Genomic DNA, 10,556 nt, shown 5'->3' on the forward strand with positions numbered 1-10,556 from the left:
CAACAGCCTGGACTGGTCATGAGAGGTTGATCTCAAAGGCACCATAATGCGGCCCTGGGGACGAGCGGGCGGATGGGAGGTGCATGCTGGGCGCTGGGGTGGTCCTCAGGCTACCCACTGCCTTGTGCTGACATAGGGCTCACGTGTAAAAAATGTTAACCCCGGTTTATATCTTACTTTTGTGCTCCCAGCAGCAGCAGCACCAGAGCTCACCTCCGAAACTGGGAGCTGGAGCGGTCCAGGCAGGAAAGCCAGGGTGCCTCACCAACCCCCCCATCCTACAGGGAGCATGTTTAGCTCCGTAACTCAGTCCGTCCCATGCAGATATCACCGGGTTTCACTTATGTTACGGCCTGGTTATTCTCAGCCCTTGGCCCTCTGGCTGTGTGCGGAGATGGCGAGCTCCCAGGTCGGCAGAGCATGAACCCAAAATCCAGGAAAGCCCCAAACCAGCCAGGGTTTCACCTGGGCTGCTCACGGGGCTTCTCTTTTGCTGTGATGGGGAGCTGCCCAGGAAAAGGAAAAGGAAAACTCTGCTAACATTATCGAAAGAAAAGAGGAGCCTGCACATTCTACCATTTCTGTGCTAAGCCCAGGGCGGTGCCTGACGTCCCGCGTGAGCAGGGTGGGATGCCGGCAGCAGCCTGGACCAGGCCGGGATTTATGTCTTTGCCGAGCGGCAGCTGTGGGAGCCAGAGCCTGGAGGAGGAGGAGAAGGGTGAGACATTTTTGGCTTGATGTTTCCCCCTCACCTAATGTTTTGGTTAACGTGAGGCTGCCTTAACCCACACAGCAGCGAGCTGGGATTTCCCGTTGCAAAAGCGCTTTGCTGAAAATTCTTTGCTCACCTCTTGGGCAGCTATAAGCAGCAAGAGCTTAAAACGCAAGCAAAAAGCAAGAGCAATTTGTGGTCATGATTGGTTTTATAGCATGAACTGCTGATAAGGATCCTGCACATCCTCCTCCTGCTGAAATTTCCCTAAATTCTTGACTTGCAGGAGAAAAAAGGAAGCCAGTCTAAAATTGAGCAATTTCCATAAAAACTGGTTCCCTGGGGAGAAAGTACGAGTTAGTACCGATGTTGCTCAGTTTGTTTTTTGCAAGGAAGTGCGCGGAGGGTCCCTGGGTGGGATTACCTCGTGGGATGACCTCGGCCCCACAGCCAGCCCGGCTCTGCAGGGATGCCCACAGCACGTCTTCCGTGGTGGGCGCAGGGAGCTGAGGCTGAAGGGCTCCGCCAGGACCTGTGCCGAGTGCCCCGTGCCCGTGCGGTGAACCAGTGGCACAGGCACCACACTTCGCTGGAGACTTCCCATCTCTCCAGTGCTACAAATGCAGCAGAGTAATTTATTTAAGTAGCCTTAATGGTACTGTAATCTATATGCTGATAGTGTCACCTCTAAATGTCCCATCAAAAGGCTCAATGGGAAGAATTCGTATTTCAAAATAAATATTTCCTCACGGTGTGCAAAATATCTAATCATGTATTTATCCTTAAGTACTTCCAAAAGTCAACATAATTATTCCAGTCCCATTAAGTTTAATTTGCAGTAAATTATGCATTTAGCTTTAAGTTGAGGTTGCTGGTTAGAGTCAAGATAAAGCTCTTGCTATTTATAAAGCAGTATTTCAGCAAGGAGATAAAATACAAAGGGCTGGACAAGAAAATCCTGCTTGGGAAATTTGGGGAGAATTTCAAATCGGGAGGTTAACAGAAAAAATCTGTAGAGTGTCTAATCAAACGTGTGTAAGCACATTCAGTGAACTAAAATGAACTACCAAGCAGCTTACGGGGCTTGGGCTGCCAAAAGCATTTTCCTCAGGATAAAAAATTTGTTATTTTTCTCAGGACGTGGTTTTGAAAACCAAACGAATCATTTAACTTTCCTCTTAGTGTTGTGTTTTAGAGGTTTACAGGACAGGGCAGGTGTTCCTGCTGGAAGAGGTAGCTTTTATCTGTGATTTATCTGTGGTCTCGGATGTCCCTGCAGATTAACAGCAGCGGATAATTGGTCGTCCCTTCCCTGAGCAGCCTGAAGCCCTTTGAGTCACTAGGAGATCTCCGATGGCCAACGACGGTGCTCGGCCTGCCCTTCCATGTTAATGGTTGCCGGAGTCACACATCCATGTGCTGGAGCTGCATCTCCATGTGCTGGATTCATGTCTCCATGCGCCAGACCCTCTGCACTGCGGGGTCAGCAGCCAAAGAACATTTTGCTATCCAGTCCCAGGAGGTGAAGGCGGCCATGGGAGGACTTTCAATCCCAAAGAGATTTCGTTGGTGGTGCCGGTGGCATGAAAAATTGCCCGTTTGCTGGCGGGCTAGAAGGTGGTCCCTTGGGTGAGGCAAGAGCGGAGGGGATCTGGGTCGGCTCCTTCATTTTGTTGGTGGTTCTTTGGGGGACTTTCAGGATGACATCTCTCCGTGCTTCACCTCTTCTGGGATGACCTTGTCTGGAGTTAGTTGGCTGCTCCCCTGTGCGCGGCATCGCTGGGGAAGGGCTCCGGGCAGTCCCCTGTACCGGGCAGAGCATCTCCCATCACTCACTGTCACCCTGGGGACAATGATCCTGCCGTCCTGCCGCCCTCCCCGGCTGTGACAGAGCTCTTGGCCAAGGACAGCACAGTGCTTAGCAAAGCAAGACTTGCTCAGGGTGCCTGGGATGTTGTTGCTGCCCATTAAAAAGGGCTCAGCTGGTTGGTAAAGCTGCCAGATTTCTAAAGAGGAGGCACTCAGCCATGTCTGAACTTCGGGCATCTCTTGGGGCAGTCAGACACGAATGCACCCAAAATTACCGAGGACATCGGAAAATGAGGGCCTGAAGAATCCCTGCAGGGATGCACGGTGGCTGCAGCCAGGTGAGCAGCAGGGTGAACTGTCCCTGAGACTCAGGGAAGTGCTCTGCTGGGAGCTTAGAGGTTGCGGCTGAAAAATCAGCTCAGCCCAGAGGCGTGACTCTGGGGAGCCTTTGCCTGCAGCAGTGGGGTTTCGGCTGAGCGCTGGCGGGCTCAGGCACACTTCTGTCCCCGTGGTGGGGCGGGAGGTGCAGAAAAACACACTGTGCGTCGGCCAGTCGAGCCCACGTCCCCACCCCCATGCCAGCCCCCAGCCGCCAGCCCCCCACCGCTCGGTTCGCACTGATTTTTCTCTTCCTCGCGCCAAGCCCTGAAGCTTTTTCGCTGCTGTTTGAATGGAAGTTCCCCGCAGCTCCCCTGGGGCGCCAGCGGTGTTTTGTTTTCTAATTTGGGACATGAAAAGCTGTGCCACCTCCCTGGCACCCGATGGGCCGTGTACTTTGCCCCGTAGACCTCGAACCCGCCCCGGCTCGAGCTCCGCCGCGGTGCAGCAGCGGGTGGGTTCGAAGGACTGGCTTTGAACTTGGCTGTTGCTCCCCCGCGGGTAGCAGTGTGGGCTCGTGGCGGCAGCTTGTCAGCAGAGCAATCATCTTCTAATGAAACAGCACGCGAGCACCTCGGGCAGCCCACGCCGGTGCTGCCTATTGATCAAGTTTCACCGTCCTTAAATGGATGGTGTTAAAAAACACAGAAAAGGGTATATATGGAGCAGCTCGTCTCTCCCTGTTGTGTGGGACACTTAATGCGGTTTGAAGAGGGGTTGGCTGGCTCAGTGTCTCTGGGATTTTTGTTTTTATAAAATCAAAACTGATTAGGAATGTCTGGCTGGTAACTAGGTCTAACAGCCCGTTTGTTTTGTTTTGTTTTGTCTTTTCCAAGACTAGCTTTACAGCGAGAAGTGTCTAGATCGAGGCAGGGAGGCTGGAGTGGCTGCGGGAAGGGCTGGGAAGGGGCAGGCTGTCCCCGAGCTCAGCCTTGAGGATGCCGGTGGCTCTGCAGGTCCCTGGGAATTCAGTGGGGTCCTGGCGAGCATATGGGTTGGGGGCTGCTGAGGTAGGATTCAGAAAGTTGTTGCTCCAAGGAAGGATTACAAAGTCACAAGAGATTTTGGTCTATGTAAACCTACACCATCATCCCTCCGTGCGACAGTCCCTGCCTCCCTTCCTGCCTCCTTTTCACGCAGTCGCATCTGGCTGTGAGCGCATCTGGCATAGGGAGGAAGGAGAGCTGGCCCCGAACACCGCCGGCCGCTGCAAATAGGATTGGAAGTAACTCAAGAAACATCGCTTTGTATGCAAAGGAAGTTTCCTATGGTGAAAATTGCTGAGGGGAGGGAGAGGAGAGCTGGCTTTGCAGGACCAGGCAGCACCGCGCAACCAGCCGCTCTCCTCTCTGATTGCTTCCCCCCAGCCTAGAGCAAAGGTGTTTTCAAGCTAATGTGCCACATTTGGACTTGATATCAGTCTGCTAATCTCAACACCAATATACTGCCCGCTAGCCTAATTTGGCCTGCAGAGCCTGGTTCTGGTGTCACTCCCCCGCTGCAGACCAGGAGTACCGCCGCGGCACGGTACAGCGGGGTGAAGCCTGTGCAGTCAGCTCCGACGGGATTAGTTTTCCTTGTAGGACATGCCCTACAGCAAAGCTTTTTGCACCTGAATAGCACCAGCTATCGTACTCATTTTGCTGGATTTGTGGTGCCTGGTGTGACTCACACGGCACTCCCGGGATCCCGGCCCCATCTCTGGGCAGGGCTGGCTGCCTGCGGCGGGGTGGGTGCTGGTGGGAGCTGGGTGGTGGGCTGCGGGGAGGTGGGCAAGAGCGGCTGGATCCTGCTGGAGGAGAGCAGGGTCTTACAGCCAACCTTCCTGTTGGGCGTCTTCAGTGGCGTCTAGATACATCGTGCTGGAGGCTGGAGGTTCCCTATGCTTTGCTAATTCATGGGGACCAGGGGCAGCTCACCCTGGGGAGGTGGAGGAACATCAGGGGGTTGGGTAGGACCCTCCTCTGAACCTGGGACTTAAGTACTGAAATGTAGAAACATTTCCAGGCTAGTCATAATTTCACAGCAAATTTTGCACTTAGGTGATTTTGGGTCTTGTCCTCTTCTTCTCTTCTCTTCTCTTCTCTTCTCTTCTCTTCTCTTCTCTTCTCTTCTCTTCTCTTCTCTTCTCTTCTCTTCTCTTCTCTTCTCTTCTCTTCTCTTCTCTTCTCTTCTCTTCTCTTCTCTTCTCTTCTCTTCTCTTCTCTTCTCTTCTCTTCTCTTCTCTTCTCTTCTCTTCTCTTCTCTTCTCTTCTCTTCTCTTCTCTTCTCTTCTCTTCTCTTCTCTTCTCTTCTCTTCTCTTCTCTTCTCTTCTCTTCTCTTCTCTTCTCTTCTCTTCTCTTCTCTTCTCTTCTCTTCTTGCTTTTCCTTGCTTTTCCTTTTTTCTCATATTTCATCACATCAAAAGTTCCTGCTATATGGACACTAGAGACCAAGCCCCCTCTAGGTATTTCTCCATCCACTCTTTTGGAGCTAACCTGGCAGTCCTGAGCTCTACAGCTGTCACGGTCATCTTCTACCCAAATCCCAGAGATGCTGCCCGATGCCCAGATATCCAGGCGCAGCCTCCCCAAGCAAATGGGGAATTGCTCCATTTGGGGGGAAGGACATGTGCCTATGTACGAGAGCAGCGCCCTCAGCTCCCTGAGCCCCGTTTGCGGGGCGCCGACCGTCCTCAGCCGCAAGAGGCTGCAGAGGACAGGGCCGGATGAAGGGTTGTTGAAGCGGAGGTGAAGTGCTGCATCCAAGGTCTCGAAGCCAGTCAGTGAAACAGCCGAGAGTTACACACCAAGGCCATGCATTTTAGGTGATCTTCAGACCGGGTCACGCTCTTGTACAATGCCGAGGTAGGCGCTTACTATCAAAGCTTAGTCCCCTTTTTGCTTTCTCTTTCTTGAGAGCTTTCGGAGACCATAAAGAGAAACAAGAGATGTTTGCAAGGTTAAGAGACTCAGTGTCTAAACTTGCCATAAAGGTTTGCAGTAATTTACAGCTGTAGGTAGCAGGCACTCTTCATGGGGGAAGGGAAATGCAATTTAAGAGAACAGAAATAAATAAGAAGCCGCAGCAGCTAACACTCTCTGATTTAATCCCCAGCCCACGAGAAAGATTTATTCCATTATCTGACAGTTTGATCATTCCAGGAATCCCATAGGTCAACGCATATCTGCTGCTATTATCTCTGGGCTGTTTCCACTAAGATGCACAGGGAAGATTAGTTAAAGAAATGAACCAAAGAGGGGTGCTGATAGGAGTGTAATAGATGGGACCCCCAGAGACCTTTGTCATGGAGATAACCTGAGCGATGCTTCTACACAGTGGCCTGTGTGGGTTGCTCTGTGCTGTGGGTGGGAGGGAAACATCGTGGGGGGATTAGGAAAGCTTGAACCTCAATGTCTGCTAGAAAATAGAGAGGATGAAGAGCTGGGGTGTAGGGGGTCTGTGCAGATGCAGCAGCCCCTGCCCAGCACCCCCACCACGCCATGGGCTGTTATCCATGCAAGGGGTGCAGATCGGTGGGACGGAGCTGAGGTGGCCCACCATGGGGCTGATGATGTGGGTCTGGCTGGGGGAAGGCAGAGGGAGCCAACATCGCTCAGTGCCTGCAAACCGCTCTGGGGGCTTATTTCCACCTGCACCCCATGATCCTCCATGGGCAGCTTCCTCAAGTGCTCTTCTCTGTCATCCCACAGGTATTATAAGACATTTAGAAGGTAAAGGTCTGGCCACTTGAGTGCCTTCTGGGATAAGAATGGCCAAATCCCTTCATGAAAGGGGAATCTGCTCTCTGCTATGGGGCTGAGCCTCCACAAGGACGATGGCGATGAGCAGGCAGGGGGGAGGACACACTGCACACTCATGTGCAAAGAGAATTTCCCAGGAAAGGGAAATTCAGTCACAAGTGGTGGACAAGCCCAAATGCAGCACAGAAGGACCATATGAGAATAGTATTAGGGGCCCAAAGCAACCAGTTATTCTCTTGTAAGTCCACTAGAGCAGGGAACAGCTGCCCAGCCTGTCAGTACACAGAGAAGGAAGCTCTTAAGGGGGCTGAAGGATGGATGAATCATTAAGCCATTAACCTTCATTAGCCAGGGCAGGCAAGTCTCAGGTGCTTCACAGGTGACAGCAATGAAGGAGTGTAGGCCCTCAGGGCCAGGGAACATTCATATACAGACCCCTGGGAAGTAAGAAGCCTTTGGGTTGGTGGAGCCTATGGCTGTTATCCCAAGGTGTGTGAGCAACTGCCTGGTGAGCTGCCTACGGGATGGCAGCGCTGTGTCTGTTAGTGTGGGAGAAAGTGGCTCCTGAAGCGCAGATGCACCAAGGAGTTGCCTCCTGGGGCCATCGCAGCTCAGCGCATGATGTGGCCTCGTCTCGTTTCACTGTCTGAACGGCAGAGCTGGCCATCCAGGCTGGTTATCTTGGAGGCTGCTGTGCTTGGAGTCACTGTGGGAGGAATTGGATGACCCTTGTACCAGGAAGAGCCCTGTGTTTTGGTGTGGGATGCCAGTGGCATGGGCATGGCACTCCTCTGAGCCATGCAGGTGCTGGCAGACAGGTTTGCTGCTCCAGATGCTTCTTGGTGTAAATGCCAGAAAAGGGTGAGTGTGAAACATCCCTTTAAAACCCAGAAGGAATGAGATGCAGGTTCAAGCCATCCAGTGGGGCACCTGCAACATGTTTCCTTCGCTGTGGTTCTCCCTTTCACCCTGCTCGGCCATGGGTGCCTCCTGTGCAACCCCAGCATGCCCTTCCAAACATCACACGTGCTGTGTGTCTGGGAGGACCCATCAAAGTACCCTCTAGGGTACTTGTTTCCCCACTTGGCTTTTGTCTCCAAACTAACCGTTTCTCAGTGCTTCCCCCTTCTTCCCTTGCTGTCTAATAATTTCCCGTTGCACACTGTGCCTTTTGCTGTCAGAGCTGCCTGGGAATGGCACCAAAAAACCACGGGAAACTCTCCTACGCAATCAGGCGCGTAGCCACAGAGACATATGTGGAGGGAAATGCAGCCCATACCAACAAACAGCCAGAATGCAGATACACAAACAGACATAAATAAACAGGCTCGCACCATCCAGTAAGCCTGAAACACATCCACACAGGGCAGATGCGTTATGCTTGTATAGGTTTTCCCCTTCCACACACCTATAGCAAGAGCAAACACAAAGGTGGGACACAAATGCCTTAAAAACCCATGCACGTGCTGCCCTATAGGTAGATTATTTGGCAAATGCCTCCCCTTGGTTTGAATTTCTCTGGCTGACATTAAATATAATGCCGAGATCCAGAAGCTGAAGTTGTTTGCATCCTGTCCTTGCCCAATTCCATGGCTTTCTTGGGCCTTTTTTTTATTTAGGCTGGCTAAGGCCTGCATAAGGGTGGGCAGCAAACTGCTGGCCAAGGAAAGTGTGTGAGCTAGGTAGATGGAACCCTAATTAGCAGCATTGCCTTAATTGACCAGAAGAAGTTGTTGGGGGTTGCATTTTCCTGTGGGCAAATACTGTTTTTCTCCTGATCCAAGGAGTTTTTTTAGCATTAACTAAATAACTATTGACAGCCCAGCTGGCCTCTGCATGCCATGCCAAGAGGGGAAGGTGTTTGGCTTGGCTCCAGGAGGAATGGTTTTGTGTGGAAAAGCCTGCCAGGCTCTTTTCCCTGGGATGATATCCTGGAGTGGGAGCAGGGCCAGAGCCCTGCCACTCGGGAGCTGTGAGTAGTGTGGCAGGGAACTTGAGACCCCAATATGTGACTTTGTTTCAAATGGAAAAGAGCAAAAAATGCTGGAATTCCCTGGGAAGGAAGAGGCAAAGCTAGGAAAATGCTTTCTGTAATTTTAAACGGTTCCCTTTGAGGAGCTCACAGGACTTCATGTTGAAGGTGGCTCTTCAGGCAAGAGTGAGGTTTGTGTCTGACCACAAAATATTTTTCAATCAAAACAAAAAGTGGCACCAAAAGGGAAATAACACAACACTGTGAGTGTTGAAACCTGATATTTCTCCAGTGCTTTTTCCGTAGCCTTCCTCCACCCCAAAACACAGATTTTTGCGAAGCTTGGTGTGCATTTCCAACGGCGTCGCAGAGGCGGATTTCTGCGGGGCTGGTTTCTGCGTTGCCCTGTATCCAATCCCACTGTCCACATGCCCCCTTATTAAGTACCTTCTCTCCTTTTGGCGTGGCTGAGCTGAGCACAAGCCCCAACCCGGCTGCTCGGTGCTGTTGTACCACAAGGAAGATTGCGGGTGGCCACGGTGGCCCAGTGTGTGCCCTGGCACTGCAAGGAAGGGGGGGTGATGGGGCAGCAAACCCTTTAACCAGTAGCACCGAGAGCCTGCCAGTCTCCATGATATTCTTTGTTAATGCTTATTCTGATCTGGAGCCAGCACTACCAGCTCTACCTGTTACAGCTGTGCTGGTCGTTAGGTGGCTGCTCTATCAGTGTGTCTCTCTGTGCAGATGCACGGAAAGGTGCGCAGCCTGCTCATGCCCAACAAAGGGGCATGAACCTCCCAAAATGACCAAGCTTGTACCTGCTCCTCCACTTGCTAACAGCCACCGCAACCAGCGCTTCCCTGGCAGGCATCGGCGCTCGCCCAGCAGCGTGCGGCAGGGCTGGCTTGGGATGAGCAGCAGCCTCGCTGGAGCAGAGCAAACCCCAGCACAAGCAAAAGCCGTGGGGATTCACCCAGCAGGTTTTGCAAGCTGTGCTGATCACATGTGGCTCTGCTTCACCACCTACTTTTCCCCCTGCTCATTTTTTACCCTAGCTCACTGTCTGTGCTGTCTTGCAATGAATTCTGCTGTAGTTTCTCTGAAGTAGGGTCTGCGTATGCTGCTTTGGGGCCCTGACCATTTATGAGTAATGAGAGGCCAGGAACAGGCCAGAACTGTATTGTAGCTCTTTGTCTGCTAGTTTGATCATCTGCTAATTGCAAGTGATGGAGGTGGCCAGCCACAGAGCCTCTACAAAGTCCAGACACGGGGCGGTCCTTGCAGGGATGCCCCACTGGGCAGGAAAGCGCTTTTCTGATCCAGGCAACAAAGTGAAAATCAGGCAGCACTCTGAGAGGAGGAGGACTTGAGTGCTTCTGTGCAGGGCAGCGGAAGGCTGGTTTTCTTCGTGGCTGGGGACTTGGGGTGAGTTTCTCCATTTCGTTTCCCCTTTTGATGTTTGCCTCCTCGCCTCGGTCTCTCGTGACCTGGCTCACTGCCCTCAGGCAAGACATGCCAAGGGGATGCAGAACAAAGTTTGGGGTCCCCCACCCTTGTTCAGGTGCACCCAGGTCCTCATGATGAAGGGTGGATATGCAACTCAGTAGGGAAAGCTGATTGCAGAGTGTGGGGCTTTGCCGTTTGGCACTTTCCTCAGTGCTGTGTCCCAACACCTGAGGCTTGCCTTGTGAATGGAGAGTTTGGGGCAGTGCAATTAGCAGCGAAGCAGCAGGCTGGGCTGCTGTGATGCTGGAAGGTGCCTGGGCACTCACCCAGAGGTAGGACTTGCTGCCAAGCATTTGAGTCCAAGGAAATTAACTTATTTTTAAAAATTGTGTTCAAGGCGTGGGCCATTCCCATTTGAAAGCCTTCTGCTGATGACAAGGAATGGCCTGGTAGGGATATATTTGCACTCCCTGCCTGCATCCCTGCCTGCATTGC

The sequence above is a fragment of the Phalacrocorax carbo genome, chromosome 22 (genome assembly GCF_963921805.1).
Source record: "Phalacrocorax carbo chromosome 22, bPhaCar2.1, whole genome shotgun sequence".
Taxonomy (NCBI): Eukaryota; Metazoa; Chordata; class Aves; order Suliformes; family Phalacrocoracidae; genus Phalacrocorax; species Phalacrocorax carbo.